The sequence below is a fragment of the Aythya marila genome (assembly GCF_965140915.1).
Source record: "Aythya marila genome assembly, chromosome: 13".
Taxonomy (NCBI): domain Eukaryota; kingdom Metazoa; phylum Chordata; class Aves; order Anseriformes; family Anatidae; genus Aythya; species Aythya marila.
Genome location: NC_139054.1, coordinates 16650268 through 16666898, shown reverse-complemented (window position 1 = coordinate 16666898; position 16631 = coordinate 16650268). Strand labels below are relative to the sequence as shown.

Sequence of the window (16631 nt, the reverse complement as noted above, 5' to 3'; positions counted from 1 at the left end):
GCGCGGCTTGGGCAAAGTGCATTTGTTGCCTTGGAAACAAATAGCAGCAGTGAACAACTAAATGAAATTTATGGAATCAACTTCAATAAATCTTGATGATAAATGTGCAAAAACATACACAATTTGATGAAGATCTACAGTATGCAGATGGGAGGGGTGATAGGAAGTTATAGGACTGCTTCAGATATGTTTTTGGGCTGCCACAAATCCCTTCCTATAATACGTGTTTTTTTTTTGTTTCCGAGGAAGCTGTCTGCTTCTTTTCATAGATATGGCATTTAATTTTGATTTCCAGGGTATCTTTTAGCTTAATTGGCACGCTGGATGATTGCGGTGTGTTGTTTTGTCTTTTGCAATCCCTGATTCAGAGCTAACTCAGGATAAAAATAAAATCGAGAGCTGTGGCAATCGAAGGGAGCAAAATGCAGCGAGTGCCGGGTCACGTGCCCCCAAGCCAGGTGCAAAATACCCCAAATTTCTTGCAGCGTTTATCCAGGATGCCTCCCTGCCCCCTGGTACGGGTCTGTGTGCTTTGCAGGACGAGGACAGGGCAGCGATGCGGAGCTGTGGCGCGGCGTGGGGAATGGTCTCGTGCTCACCTGCGCGTAGGGATGCCTTTTTTTTTTTTGTAGAAGCACAAAAAATCGCAAGCGATATTTTCTAAAATAGTTATTGTTGTTCCTGGCTCGACCTGTGGATCGATAAAGGTTCGGGAATATCAGCGGGCTTGTCTGGAGACTGCTGCAAACCTTTAACGCGGCCCTTAATGGAATTTGATGTTTTTCCATTAGTTGCCGTGCCTCTCCTCGTTACAGTGCCTTATTTTCACCTTCCTCCACCGGGTCAGCACACGGGGGGAATCGCTGCTTCCCCGGCGATTCCTTCTTGGTCGGAGCCTTCGTAACGTTGGCTGGGCTCAGGACGGGACCTTGCTGAAGCTGTGGGGTGCTGCGAACCTCCCCGGCGTCCTCCCCACACGCAGTGGGGCAGGGATGCTCTTCCCGTTAGCATCCAGCTGTACAAGACAGCTTGAACTCCGTTAGCAGCTAAATTTGGCGGCTCGCTAACTTCTTTCTGATATGTTTTTATAGTTTCCTTGTATTATGACACCCGGGTTTAAATTTGCATGAGTAAATGAGCCTCTCGCTAAGTCAGGTAAAAAGATTTTTCACTTATCTACCATGAAATAAGGCATTAAAAAAATGGTGAGCAGAGAAAGCAGTGCATCCTTGACATATCTAGTTTACTTTTTTTTTTTCAGCTGTGCTGACTGAACGCTCCTAATTATTAATGATACAATAAAGCTATTTGTACTGCGTCTAGCAGGCGAAATAATTTCATATTAGGAAGACTTCTCGTAATAAATGCCGTGTTTTGTACCAGAGCGGCATTTTTTGAAAAACGCGCGTTTTTATTGAGCTACACCCAAAATCTGAATTTGGAGCTGCAGGGAGCGAAACCCAGGCTCTCACCATTCACATCAGGACGTCTGGGTGTACGGACGAGGCTACTGCTAGAGAAAGGCCTGGTTTGGGGTTCCCAGTGCTTTTTGGCGAGCGCCCCGCAGCCCGTGGGCTTTCCGTCCCGCTTTCCTTCCCTCTCCCGTGGGTTTGTGGCCTTTCTGTAAATACATCTCCACTTCCACTCCAGGTAGGACCCGAGCAGTGTTGAGATCTGCATTTAAATGTCTTTTTCTCTTCTTGCCAGGAGGGACACCGAGCACCCAGGTACCACCGCTCTGTGCCGGGGTCATTATCGCAGCCCCAGCACCCGGGGCTTTCGGGCTCCCCCATCTCTCCTGGTCTTTAATCTGTTTGTGCTATTGACTCTTTTTTCTTTTTTTTTTTTTTTAGCTGTTTCATTAATAGTGACAGATGCTTTTAATTAAAAAGAAAAGGCAAAACAAAATCCCGAATAAAACAGAAAGAGAATATTCTAATTTGGCGTGACATTATGAGGCAGAATGGCTCCTGGCATGCAAGGTACAGAAAAGGTCATCTTCCACGGCTGCAGCCTTTTGCAATGGTGGAATTAAGTTCAAACTCGGGCTGGTTTTGAAGTCTTAAGTCTCTCTGGGGATTCCTTTCATAACATCTTCGAACTGGATAACACTACAGTAAATGAAATACACTGCACTGGATTAAAGGGTTATTTCCCCTGTGTGTCAGGCTGACACAGAATACCAAACCTCAGGTTGCCTCCGAGTTGTCTCTATCTGCTGATACCCTCTCTTCTTTACATAGCAGCTCTCGGAGTTCTTGCATGGAAGTTTGTGATTATTTATTCGGCTTGGTTGCGTTGTGAGTGCGGCACAATTTTATGCAGCGAGGAACCAAAACAAAGCGCCTAAACGGGAAGAAACTTAATGGGCATAAAAATGTGAAAGAAGCGATGCAGGAAGGAGCAGAGCTGCCTCTTAGTTCTGTTAGGCTGCCCTATAATTTATACCAAAACACAAAATACAGATCTCTCTGCATTGCCACTCAGCTACATGCTCAGCAGCACGGAGCCTGCAATAACAGCCGGCTGTGATCTACGGCACCGTGCTCTTATCTGACTGCACCAACGGTTAAAATTTGTTAAGGATCATTTGCAGCGTGTTTTGCCCTAGAACAAATGTTTGCCGGGACTTGGAGCATCCTCCCTCCCGGTGGATTTTTTAAAGTATTTAAAAGACAGGTTTTGGAGGGCTAAAATGAATGTTAATGGCAGCGGCGTGGCACAGGGTTTGGCGGCGGAGGCACTGGCTCAGAAGAACCTGGCTTTTGTTTCTGCCCTGCTGCTTGGTGTCTCGAGCAGTTTTATTCACTTGTGCATTACCTTCCCCGTTCTGCTGAGCAGGAAGGAAAAGCTTCCAGGCTTTGTTAAAACACGTAGGATTTCTCAGAGGCTGCTGGGCAAGTGTTAAACACCGTGCTGCGTGCGCAAGGCATCGGTGCTGCGGTGTTGGTACTTCTGCAGTGGCAGCGTGTGTTGCTGCCTGCTACTTGCCGTGACCTTTGTGCTTTTCAAACCAAATCAGGGTAGCCCTTGAGTCATTGTTGTACCCCTTAGCATGTGTAGCATCTTCTAAATCATTTGGGAAATGCTCCTCCTTGGGTGCTTGCAGCGTTGAGGCTGGGGCTCCCCATGCCGGCGGTGCTGGCTGTGCCCAGCAGGTTGGAGACCTGTTGGGAGAAAAATAACAACGCAGAAGCTGGTTCCTGTTCTCTGTGTTCCTTTCTCGGTTCCTTAAAAACAAAATGGTATTTTGCAGACCTCAGAGGCTGGTGTTAAACGGGCAGTGAGGCTGGGGGCAGCCGATGAGCGGGCAGCCTCCGGGAGCGCAGTCACGGTGGGGACAAGGTGAAAGCAGGAGTGGGACAAAAATCCCACACTGGCACGGGTGGCAGCCCCTTCCCCAGCGGCTCCACGCGGTGTTTTTAGGGCTGCACGTGGTGGGGGCACAGCAGCAAGTCACTGTCAAAGCAGGTGGTGGACGAACCTGGTTTGTAGGGCTTGGGCTCACGGGCAGCCCCTTTGCTGCGCCGCGAGTGCTGGTGCTCTCGCCGGGTTGTTTTTCTTCTGTTTTAGAAATTGCTCTCTTTTTAACCCCCCTATCATTTCCCTGACTGCTGCCTTCTCCTTGACAGTTGTGATGTTTGTATGTGTGCATAAAAACAGTAGGAAGCGTTTATGTAGGTGTCACTAATTTAATTTAATTTAACCTGATACGTATGTATAGAGAGGCCTGTTCTGCACTAAAGTGCTTCTCTTTATTTTACAGTCTCCATCGTCATCAAATACAACTCCTTTCATTCTCCTCTTCCATTCACCTACCCAAAGACCAAATCTGGAAATAGTAACCAAAAGAGAAGCCCAGATCATACACAAAGCAGAGAAAGATTGAAGTAATTTAAGGGTAAGTAATTTTTCACCCTTATTCTAACTTGAAGCTTTGTGTTCAGGGTAAAGCTGTAACAGTAAGCGCGAGGCTGCATAAAAAAAAGCTGTTAAGCATGTACAGAGCTGCTCTGTGTGCAAAGGGAAAAAAAAAAAAAGACTGAAAAACTGAACTGGTGATGAAAGCGAGGTATAGCAGCACCTTTTGCAGGTGAGAAGGTGGCCAGCACAGCGGCGAGCTGGGAGTTTTGGGCATTTGGGGCGTTTCTCCCCGTCCTGTTTCAGTTTGTGCTGGTGCCAGGTGGAAGCACGGCGTGGGGTCGTGGGCTTTGCATGTCCCCAGCCGGTCTGGCTGCTCCTGGGATAAGGACGAGCCGGGAGGTTGGGGTCTTGGGGTCTCCCCTTTGCTGCAACACGGTTCGGTTGTTCCTTGTCTTGTTGCCACTGCCGGCAATAGGAGGCTGTGGGAGCGCTGCGGATGCTCCGGGTGCATGGCACAGGACATCTGGGTTTGCTGTGGCTTCCCGGAGTCCTCGTGGGTGCCAGGGCTCCGATAATTTTTCCTGGAGCAACCCAAAGGTCTCGTGCCAGGGCTCCACAGGGCTGGAGCAGGACCAGCCCGTGTGGCTGAATGAGGTTGGGCTCGTGGCGGAAACCGGGGTCTGAAGTGACTTCAGGCTTTTCCTTCGCTTCTGGGGCGATGAATACGAGATACAAAATGAGTTTCTGTGCAATTCAGAACCCTGGCTGAAGCATTAGTAAGCTCCAAATGTTAAGGAACGTGTTTTCCCACCCTAGTCCCAGATCTGTGCCTGCATATATTGCGTTTCCACACATGTTCTTTCAGAGATGGACAGGATATGCATTTGCTTACATCAGAAAACTGAGCTTTAAACATCTGGGCTTTCTGTTTTATTGCTGCTTCTTTTTTTTTTTTTTTTTTCTGCACTGTTTGTTCATGCAAAATTCATATCTGGGAAGGGCATCTCAAATCCCTGCTTCTGAGTCAAAAAGGGAAAGTATGGAAGTGAAAAGAGAGATTGTATCATTTAAGAAATATGATTCATGAATTAATCCTCGTCTGCTACACCATCTGTGGCGTGTGTTTCAATACAAAAATCCTGGTTTTGTATCTCTTTAAAAAACCTCCTCCTCGCTGGCCACGCGGCGTTCTGCGGTGCTGGGGGGAGTTGGATGCTTTCAGAGGCAGGGCAGGGGTTTGGCAGCCTCCCGGGCTGGTGCCGATGGGGGCGGGATCCTGCTCCATGCAGTAAGGGGTTCTGGAAAGCGGATCAAGGGGGGTTTTGTGCTTGCCGACAGGGTGAGGGCCTCCCCGTTCTAGTTCAGTTCTTTGAATTGTTCTCTAGCTTTTCACAGGGGACCATTTTTCCTTTTTAAACAAATTCTTTCAGGTTTCTGTTCCTTGAGCTTTTGTAGCACGCCCCATTTCCTTCTGGAGTTAGACCTGGGACATCTGTGTGCCTCTTCTCCCCCAGCCACATCCTTCACCAGCAGGGTCCTGGGTCAGGGCAGCATCTCAGCACGGGCAGCCATCCCTTCCCAGATCCACACACATCCCTGGACAAGGGCATCTTGCTGCCCCACCAATTTGTTCCTCTTCTTCGCGGGGAAAGCCTGAAACAGCTTGAGCAACTGCAGCAAAAGCCGAGATGCTGGGGAGGTCTCGAGCAAGGTGGATGTCCCTCGCCCTCGCCCTTGCCGTGGTGGCCCCAGCCCGTGCCGTGGGGTGCCGTGCACGTGGCCGTACCAACCACACGGTAACTACAGCTCTGGGGAGCTCCTGGACACTGGTAACGCTGATAGATGGAGCCTATCCAGGAGCTCAGTGCCGATGGTGAAATATTTCGGGTTTACTGCCTTTCCATTCATTTTGTTTTCACGCCTTTCTGCCTCCCTGACTCATTGCCACGCGGCCTCTGCTTGCAATCTCTGTCTGCTGCGGTAACACCCCCTGGACAAGGCAGGAGGCACCGGTGCTTGCAGCTGCTTTTTGAGCTGCTTTTTTAATTGAGCATCTAAAGCCAGGATGGTGACAGAGAGGAAAACATTAGCGATGCCTTTTGCCGTGGTAGGAAGCGTGAATAAAGTGCTCAGAGGAAGGCAGGGCGCGTGGTGCCAGGCTCGGGATGCTGCAGAAAAGTCCTGGTGTCCAACCAGGGGCTCTGTGGGCAGAAATCTCCCAGCTCTGATGGTAGCCACTGTCATAGGGTTCCTGATGGGAGAAGGTCATCCTCATAACCGGGTGCCAGCTCATTTCAGCCTCTTGCTTAGTCCCAAATCCTCCCGCTGGCCGTGCGGGTGCTTTGCTGGTGGGAAAAGCTGAGCGAGCGCCGCGAGCACTGCGAGGCCGCTGTGAATAGTGGTGTGTGAAGGGAAAACTGTGTCAGCAGTGGTTAGGGAAATGTTTAACCCAAGCTGGAATTAGAGTCTGAATTACTCCTGAATGGAAAATTCCTGCAGGAACGCAGACCTGAATCAGCACCCAGCTTGCTGTGTCTCAAGCCCGCACGCACACACGTGTCTTCGCTTTCACTAGGAGCTCTGGCTAGCTTATTTTATGCCTCTGCAGTATATTGCAGCTGTCCTCAAGCATATTCTGGAACTGTTTCAATCATTTTTGACCTGAGTTTCTAAGTTTATATGCCATTAAATGTGCTGAAGTTTGGGAAGTGCAGGTTGCTCGGGGTGTACCTGCAGCTTGGGGCACAGGGTGCTCGTCTCACTGGCATCACGCCGCAGGGTTCTTCATGAAACGAGGTTACAGATTTTTTCCCTTGAGGAGGTCCTGTGCTTACTTGCACTGCTAGCATCAGCATTCTGAGGGGAAAAAAAAAAAAAAAGGCAGAAGAAAAAAAACAAAAACACAAAAGCTCCACTGGTTTTAAAAAACAGCAGCAAACAGTAAAACAAATTGTTCCAGAAAAGGAAAAAGAGAAGCGGTCTAAACAGAAATAAATAGGCAATAAATAGTTTGCGTTTGACTTCTTGTTTGCTGAAGGACTGGCATTGTTTTGGAGAGGTTATCCCACGTTGTATTCCCCCAGCAGACACCGGAATTTTCTGCAGGTCCTTTTCTCCTCCGGGGGAGGACAGCCCCAGCCCTGTGGGACCGCGTCCCCGCTTCAGGTGCCTCCGTCTGGTCCTTGTTAGCAGGTAGGGCAGTAAGAAGAGTTGTTCTAAACACCACGGGGTGCCCGAAAAACCAAGAAAGGGTGGGTGGTACATTCAGCACTGCCTTGAGCAAATAAGGAGCTCGGGGGAGAGTCCTGAGGTGCGGGGCGCCCGCAGTTCCCGTGACCGGGAGTGGAGCTCGGGGTGCTCAGCACCTTTGCAAATGAGGCCACGCTGCCTAGTGCATGGAAAACGAAATCGTTAAGTAGCTGTTGCATTAAGACTCTGCTTTTATTCATGGAGTGTAATGTGATTCATTTGCCCTTTTGCTCTCATGTTGAGAAGGCAGTCATCTAGTATGCATCGCTGGCTGCTGGCTGCAGGGAGAGGGTTTTTTAAATTTATTTATTTTTTTTACTTTTTTTTTTTTTTTTTGTGAAAGAGCAGACATTTTCATCAAGTGCAGCTCAGCCACGGAGTTGTGCCTTGTCCCTTTTGGCGAGCAGCCCTGTTTGGGGAAGTGTTGAGCTCAGCCACTTCCCCGTCTCCAAGCCTCAAGGCCAAAATCGATGCAGGAGGGCTACGAGAGCACCCGGGCAGCACCCTTGGGTGATGGCGCACGGACCTGCTGGGGCACGCGGCCAAGCCCTCTGTGTCCCCAGGATGCCACCAGCCATGGGCAGGGCACCAGAAAAAAAAAGGGCACTTTTTCTGATACCCTGAAAATGGGTGGAGGAGGTCGTGGGTTGCTGCTGCTGCTGTCACGGTTCGCGTTAGGTGTGAGGTTAGACACAGCTCAGGGACATCGTTCCTTCCTGGAGCTACAACAAGAACCATGCCAAGTGAGGGAAGAGGGCAGAAGCCAGAAGAACAGAAAAAAAATTTTTTTTTAAATGTTAGCGCAGGGAGCATTAACTAAGGCACTAATTCCAAAAGAGTGATAATGAGTAAGGCGCTTTGAGTCACTGCTGCTTGTTACGGACGGGATCGGAGCGGTTCAGCTCCATGTGCTTCAGCTCAGCCTGCAGAATAAGAAGTGAGAAATCCCTTTTTGGCCCCAGCAATGGTGGCCAGCTCTTTCTAAGCGCGGGATCTGAACCGTGTCTCGGCGCTGCTGTCGAATTCCCCGCGGTGCCGATGCACAGCACGGTGACCGCCTCAAAGTCCTCGGGTGACCCTGGATTCTTAATGCTTCCAGGGTCAGGGGATGTATAAAAATCAAGAAGGTCTGGTTCAAAAGCAGAAGACAGGAGGAGAGCCCCTGCAATATGTCCCTTTGTGTTTTGTTTTTTTTTTTTTGCTTTGTCCTTTTGTGCTTCCCCCACCAAAGATAGGAAATCTGGAGGCCGAAGAGGCGCGAGGTTGAGCGGCCGACCGAGCACAGCGACCCTGGGGTGCAGAGCTGGGGAAAGGCTGTTCTGCAGCAGGGCACGAGCTGGGTGCTTCCTTTGGTGACTTTCCTACTCTTTGTCGACAGGGAGGCATGAGAAGAATGGGTCAGCTGTGCCTAAAGATAAGGAGAAAGGGTTTTGGAAAGAGCTCGGGGCTGAGAGCTGTTGGAAGGGGATTTTTTTTTGCCGTTTGGGGTGGACAAAAGAGGGGAGGCTGCATGGGGAGGTGGTAACACCGACCTTCTCTGCTCTTTGTTTTCAACCAAGAAATGCACAAATCACTGATGGTATTGCTGAGTGGTTTCCTGCTGCTTTGTGGCTTGATTTGGATCTGCAGCCGTTCCTAGCCCGGTTCCTGACTCCACGTTGCAGTCGCTCACAAAAGCAAGCAAATCCTCGCCCGTGGAACTGTGATTGTTTCCTAAGCGTGGCCCGATAGGAAGACTGCTTCGCAAACACCTTCACCTCGCATCGTGCTTTAGATCCTAAATGGGTTTTGAATAGATTAATGCCTTTCGGAGTGTTCTAGAAAGGTCAAAAACAGCAAAGAGGATCTAATAGCAGTGTAGCAACCAGCTGGTTGCACTGGGTTTCATTTTACTGCCATAGTAACACTATGAGCCACAGTGTTAATACCGTGCCCACTGAATGCCATTTCCCCCCCTCTTTTTGTCAGAAGACCAGCCCATAAGAAGATATTTTCTTCCTCAAGAATTTCTACCAGGCAGTAATAGGCTTTTTGGAGGGGACAGTCCTCATACCCAGAGATGTAAGGTGGGTAATTTACAAGGCAATGTGCAAATGCCAAATTGTTAGGCAGAACTGCTGCTGATTTAGAAGGCAGTTAATGCTATAAATGTGCCAAGTGCCAGTAGAGTGTTTCTACAGATGGAATAACTGGAAATATTGGAGAGGTTCCAAAGGTTTAATCAAATTCAACCATTTTTTTTTTTATTTTTTTTTTTAACTGCAGAATTCTCTAAGGGGCGCGAGTTGAAATAGTAGATTATTCCATTGCTTTTAGTACCAGGGGGAAGATTTTCGCAGGCGAGCATAAAGCACTTACTTTCAAGCAAACAAACAAGCAGGTACCCAAATCAGGGTGACAGCAGCAACGCTGTGATAACCTGTGTCGGCCGAGCTAGGGGGAGCATCGTCCTTGGGTACCGTGTCAAGAGGGACCTTGGAAGCAGGCCGATGGGTTTTCAGCTCTGCAGCACGACAGGAGTGAGGGGAAGGGAGCGTGGAAGTGGCAGTCAGCTGCATCCCTGCTCCTGTGCTGGGCCTCTGCTGTACCTGGGCAGGTTTCGGTGGGATTCTGGGCACGAGCATCCTTTTCGTGGCTCAGTGTGCAGTGCTGGGGCATGCATATGTTTCTGCACAGATGCACACCTTCCTCTAGTCTTGTTGACAGCCTTTCCAAGGCTTCTTATTTAGCCAGACCATATGTGCTTGGGCATGGAGCTGGTGTGATGTGGAAAGAGCATCACATTATCCTTGGGCTGCAAACACCAGCGGGAGCAATTCAGAGCAAATTTTATCTGCAAGAAAGATGTCGAGCTCTTGAGCTTGCATCGCATCGCAGGGCATTCGTGGCGGTCAAAGGCGATTTTTTAGCTCAGTTGTTAAAACCAGAATCCAGGCTCCCAGGTATCACAAAATTAGCCCTCCTCATCTGTTTCTTAAGCACTACAGCAAAGTGTGGATCCCCACCAGGGAGAGGAGGCATCATGGCACATCCCCAGGGCAAGCTTTGCTGCCGAAGAGGTGATATGGGCCGAGCTGTGGCAGGGGCTGGACATTATGGCGTGGGGTTTCCCTTGCCATTTGTAGGGAAAATGAAGAGCCCTGCTGGCAACAGGATTTTGGTTAGGGGTGGCAGGGCCGTGAACGTGAAGGGTCCAGGCTGTAGGAAGTCCTGCAGCAGGAGTGATGCTGTGACAGCACTGAAGCCTTTATCTCACTGGGATTTTTTCATGTGCTGTTTCTTCAGTCACTTTTTTTTTTTTTTTTTGCAGTCGGCTTGTTTGGATCCATTAATTGTCATTTGGTTAGTTTTGTAAGGGAGGAAGAATTTCCTGCTTTTCCTGGAGTGCTTGGTATTGATCCTCCCTGCTCTCTGCCACTCGGGAGCTGGGGACCGTCTCCCTCCCAGGCACTGCCATCCTCTCTGCCTACTTTCTGCGCAGACCCCCGCGTCGCTCCATGCAGCATTTCTCACTGAATAAATTGCTACAAAGCTATTAGCCTCAATGCCACAGTCTGCTGCTCCTGCTTTCCTGCACCCACCTCCACCCTGCAATTGATCCAGCCTGCTGTCTGTTTTCTACAGTCAAGAATGCCTGGTGCCACTGCACATAAATTGCTTCAAAATTGAATTGTTTAAAAACGTTTTATAAACATTCCCTCCCCTTCGTGGTAACGTCCGTAGTGCCAGCCAGAGCTGGGAGCTTGTGCTGATTTTTACCAGGCAGGATGGGGAAGATTCTCAATTTCTTCCTTTTTTTTAACTAAATTCAATACAGAAATTAAAAACAATGTGGTTATGGGAAGCAGGCGTCTGATGGATGCTGTTATATATGGATACCTCTCACCCCAGGGCTGCCCAGGCTCAGGAGCACGCTGGAGCAAGTTACACAGGGACTTTCTTCGTATGCATCCTCTGCGTGGATGTGAAAAACGCCTTTACAAGTGCTCTGGAAAGAAGATACGGAAAAAGCGAATAATTTTGCAGGTAGTTCTAAGTATCACCCTGAGAAACATCTGATTGTACAAAAGGTGGCACAGCGCTTCCAACGGTTGTTGATGTTCCTTTGTTTCCCATCCTTCCCCCCACCCCTCCCCAAACTCCTCTTCACTCCAAATACCAACACAAGAGCCCTTCTGAAGCGACATTTATCTTGAGTGCTGCTATATCAGGATTCATCGATCTTGTCAGAATATCATCCGCGCCTAATTGAAGCTCCAAGGGTTGAAGAGTGACACACGTGCTCTCCTCCTCTGCGCCTGGTCTCTGCTTATTGCTGAGGGGCTGACTCTGGGTGAGGCTTGCTGGGATCGTGCTTCACAGGTTGTCCCATCTCGGAGCCTCCCCTCTGTCCTGTGGCCCCAGCTCTGTCCCCTGGAGGTGCCAGGACCCAGCTAAGCAAACAGAGAGGGTTTGTCCTCTGTTCCCTGACACCCCCAGCTGGCGAAGGGAATTTGATCTTCTTTTAGGGCTTGTATTTTTTTAATGTGCCTCTCTTTGCAGTGCACTGCAGTGCTGTTACTGAGGTCCTCACTGCAGGGCCCAGATCCCTCCTGGCTGCCCGATGTTCCCGCAGTCCCAGCCTCCGCACCCCTTCATTTTCCATCGCCCAGTGATGCGTGTCCTGGTGAACACCCTGGCTGTGTCTTTCTGACATTTGCACACCTATTCTTATCTTATACTGAAAGTGGTTTAAGCAGATTCCTGCAGGAATGTCTCCCAAACCTACAGATCCTCCTTAAGCTCTTCCCCAGTTTTGCCTACAAGAGGCAGACACATTCAGCATTACAGCGTAAGGCTGTGACCTCACCCTTGTACCGACCCGCAGCGATGCTGCATCAAACTGACTTTAGATGACATCATCATGACGTCTGTACGTGTTCTTAGTTTGGGAACACTCTGGGGCACTTGACAAATACCAGAAATACAAAGTTAGCATGGTTGATGGCTCTTACACTGACAACCCTCAAGCTCATCCAGAGAGGTTAACTCAATTGGTACAGATTTATTTGCAAATCTTTGTTCAGACAGGACCACCTTTAAGTGCAGACAGACGTTTGTCTCTGCTCAGGTGCTGTCATTTCTGTTGTACCATCGAGCAGGAGGCTATCGTGCTGCTGATGTTTATGGCAGGCTTGGAAACACTCAGCAATAAACCATCTGTCAGGAAATTCTTGGTTCGCTTCTGCTCTGGGTCCAGATCAGAGCTAGAGGTGAGGCGCTCCTGTTAGCGTGTTGTGGTCCCAGACCTACTTCTCATCCTTGATTTTTTCTTTGCCTCTGATTTTTTAGTGCTATTAGCCTAGGATTTCTCTTTCCTTTCTTTTCCCAAGGACAAGAGAAGTGCTTTTGTGCAGACAGCAGGACTCCCACCGTCACCCAAAGGAAGGTTACAAACTACAGTCACCTCAGCTGGGGGCAGTGCCCTGAAGAGCAGGGTTTTGAGGCTCTTCCTCAGGTTTTTTTAAAACCTGTTCGCTTTGCACCGAGTGCTTAAATGGTCTTTGGTCCCGTGAGGACTTTCCACATGACTGGAGGATGCTGGCCTGGAAGGAAGAGCACTTGTGTTTGTTTCAGAGCACATTTCCTTCTGCTAAGTGCAACAGCTCCAGGATCCCCTGGTCTTTTGGTGCTTAGGGACTTATTCAGAAAGAGGGCAAGGAGGGTCCGAGCCCCTTGGTTCATGTAAAGGAGTCCGTGACCGTCACCTCTTTGTCCCCCAGAGGTGCCACTGCGGGCCTGGTCCTCCACGTGTCTAATGAGGGCCTGCGAGTGACGTGACTTCCTCAGACTGAACAGAATTCTCTACTTCCAAACCAGAAAATAGACAAGGGAATAAAAATCTCTTTCAGTCTGTACAGATTTTGTGTTTTCTTCAGTCCAACATCGTTATTCATCCCCCTGCCTTACCATACAGGCCTCTGGGGCCAAGTCACTCAGGTGGGACCCGCTTCTGCTCCTCATTCCTCTCCATCCCCTTGCACCCCAGCTGGCATCCTCCCGTGGCTCCTGGCCAGACAGAGGTTTTAGGAAGTTGGGAAGTTTGGCCACCCTTGGCCTAATTAGTTTGTTAAGCACAGGAGAGCTGAGATCACAGTTCAGATGGCTGTTATTTGAGGAAGCTTGAGACAGTGTGAGAGGATTAAGTAATAAAATTGTGTCTATTACTTTGGCCAAAAACGTATGTTCAATTTGACTCGAATATTTAATTTTTGGAACTTAAGGGTTAGATATTAATATGGGCTTGGCAGAGAGTTCATCACTTGTAAGACTGCGCTAAGAGTTCTTCACGTGCTGAGATCAATGCTTGAAGTCAAGGATGTCTTTCTGGAAATTATCCTCTGAACAAATAATTGGCCTCAATGAGGAGGTGACTGGGCAAAATTTAATTGCCTATTATTGTAGGAGGTCCTCTTAAGCAAGCTGGTGGTCCCTTCTGGTCTTAAATCCCATGAACGTCTATAAAATGCTGTTTTTTAGTGGTGTTGTGTCGGGGCTGGCTGAGGAAAAACAGTATTGACCTACTCAACATGGGTAAATGGGTAGGCTTGCTTTTTTTTTTTTTTTCCTTTTTGCTATTGCTCACCTGCATCTATTTTGATAAGGAAAACCAATACGTACTGGAACCTTTTAAAGGATCTTAAGTAAATGAGAACAAACATAAGAAATTTAAAGGGAATTTGGTCAAAATAGTAGCAACGATTTTAGTCAAAATTGGAGAATTCAAGGAATTCTGGAAGTGTTTTTTTAGTCAGCTTAAATCTGTTGAGCTTGGTAAGCATAGATGATGGCTCGTGGCTGATTTCTGCCCTCACCAAAGCCCAAGGCACAGGCTGGGGCAGGGCTGTCCTGCCGGGACTCCTGACTCTTCCTGGGGAAGAGGTAGGGCTGAAGAGTTTGTCCAAAATCTGTAGTTTTGAGAGCTTTCTAGCCAAGTGAGCCTTGAGCATGGTGATTGGCACCCATCCCATGGCACTCAGCTCACAGCGTGTTGGGGTAAGGCTCGTCCCCCTGCCACGTGTGGCAGGGTGTTGAGCTGTCTGATGCACATTCAACCTGCCAGGGCTTTGGGTTAGCAGGTCAGTGCTGGAAACACATCCCTAGGCTGGCCTCGGGGAGCACTGGATGGAGCGCTCGCTTCCCTAAATGATCATATGGCACCAAGCTACGTGGCACTGTGCCACACAGGTATGTGACTGCGCTTTCTGGCTGGATAAAGTGGTTCCTTTACAGACATATTTAGGGCTTGTGAAGCTTTTGCTTCTGTGCATGCTGTACTGGGGGAAGGCACTGTGACACTGCCTCCAGACTTCTTTGATGTCCGGGTAGAGGTGCTGTCTGGTGGTGTGTTTCCATTCAGACCTGTTTCTTCTCTTCTGCCCTTCATCTCCCCAGGCTGGCTGCTGGAAGCCTCTGCTTGGTTCCTGTCTCTGTCCCCAACACAGGACGCTTTCAAACCAGCCAGGAGAAGACACTGTGGCTCACTGGCACCTCATTTCTTTCCTCTGTGTTTGCTCGTCTGCTTGCAGACCTGCAGTAGACAAGGGGTTAACAGCATCCTCTTGGTTCTTCCAGTTACCCCATCAGGACTGTTGAAAAATTAGCTTCTCCCCACTTACAGCACTATAATTAGGATACAGGAGTTGTGGGGAATGATTTCACAAAGTGACTTGGTGTACTCGCCCATGCACCCCAGGGAGCCAGGCAATTATGCATACATAATTCTACTCTTTGAATATTTTCTCTTTCTCTGCATAATTTCTCTCTATTCATCTTTCCAGTGTCCTTCTGAGATAAACTTAGAAGTCTCAGCTTTCAGAATTTAAAAAAAGATCCGATGACTGCGTGCTCACTATTTGCATTTAAACCAGAAGCCATTCCCCAGGATGGAGCAGAGGGGCGAGGAGCGGGGAGGGTGCAGGATCCTACAGAGGGATGCAGGAAAAGCCCGTCAAGAACATAGCACCGCCACGGCGTCGAGGAGCTCCTGAGCTCCCCATTCTTTTGGTTTTTAGCCTTTGGTAGGGCAGAGCTTCTGTTTTGCTGGGGCAGGTGCTGTGTGAAGGCTTCTCTGGTGCCCGTGGGGCTGCGATGTGGCCGGGCAGCAGCAGAGGCTGTGAAGGTGCTGGCTTCTCGGAGCGCAGCGTATTTTTGTTTCAAATATCCTGTTTATGCTGCTCTCGGTAAATTTATTGCAGCGCGATAAGCAAAACACAAAGTAACTGCCAGCATATTTCCACTGTCTTCAGAGTCAGTTTATCTCTATAAACTTGCTGTTGACATGATGCAATTTCTCCCTGTTGCAGTGTAGCTGTATAGCAGCAAAGTTGTGATAAAAGACAACTTGTTGAAGGGATTCTTTGTCATACTCCTGAATCATCTACAATCCCTTTTTCCCTAGTGCCAGAAGTGTGCTGGTGCTTTGCAATTATACCTACACTTGATTTCTTTTTTTTTTTTTTTTTTCCCTTTCCTTCAGCAATTCATGTTCCCTATTGTACCCTCATTCATTCTCTCTCTCTCTTTTGGTTTCTTCTTCTTCTCCTTTTTTTCTTTTTTACCCAGCACCTTCTCAAAGCACTGAAGCTGTAACTGCTTCGCTGTGGTCTTAGGAAAAGCTACTGTTCTACTTCCTGAAGAAAGCTCATTGTGTGGTGCCATGAAAAAAGGTTTAAACAACACAAGGGAATAAAGGCTCAGTATTTCTCTGAAAGTTTTTCTTTTCTTCTCCTTTTTTAATTTTTTTTTTTTTTTTAAGGAATAATACATAAGCTGTCAGGAAAGGGCAGAAATGTCTCCTGCCTCTCTCTAGTCGTGTCTGTGAGGCTGTGAAATTCTAAGGAAATCTCCTTTTTACATGGGGGCTTGAAAGGTAGACCACCCCTCCTCCAAGCCTTTGCTGTTCTCTGCATTAGCCTCCTAAGTCTAACAATAAATCCTGAGATTGTGCCCAAACAGCACAGAATCAAAGCTTACAAGGCAGTAGCATAATTACTTGCCTTTTTTTTTTTTTTGGTGCCAATTTATAGCAATCTTATATAAGACACTCAAACACGATGATAAAGGCCTTTTCACCAGAGAGGGCTGAGTTATTCTGCAGTCAGCAGAGTTTCTCTGGGCTCACATCAGGGCAGATGCGCGATGGTTCGGGTGGCGGCTGCAGGTTTGCTGAACCCCTCCAGGTGCTGAATGCCACAAGTAGGGACATTTGTCCAGGAAAGGTGTTTTCCTTGGACTACAATTAGAGATTAAAGTGTTATTGCTTTGTTCCAAGTGGTACTGCAACCAGTGATCTTTAGGGTTGTCTTAGTCAAAGCACGCTCAAGGAGTGGTACGTTGTATGTTAGATTCCTTGGCAAATACACTGAAGTAGACGTCAGCTTCAAACGCGGTGGTAGCCTGCCTTGGAAATTAGGAAAGGACAGCGAGTTTGTGGCCTGAGCAGGGAGGAGAGCTCTTGGAGGGCTGCAGCTGTTCTG

At 48.5% G+C, this 16631-nt stretch overlaps 1 protein-coding gene across 1 annotated transcript in view; it reads left to right on the top strand.

Annotated features, from left to right (window-relative positions):
- NEXMIF (neurite extension and migration factor) overlaps window positions 1–16631 on the top strand; it is a 132897-nt gene that overhangs the window by 83457 nt on the left and 32809 nt on the right. The window contains 1 exon segment of the mRNA XM_082770820.1: window positions 3767–3901. The gene's annotated coding sequence lies outside the window, so the exon portion shown is untranslated.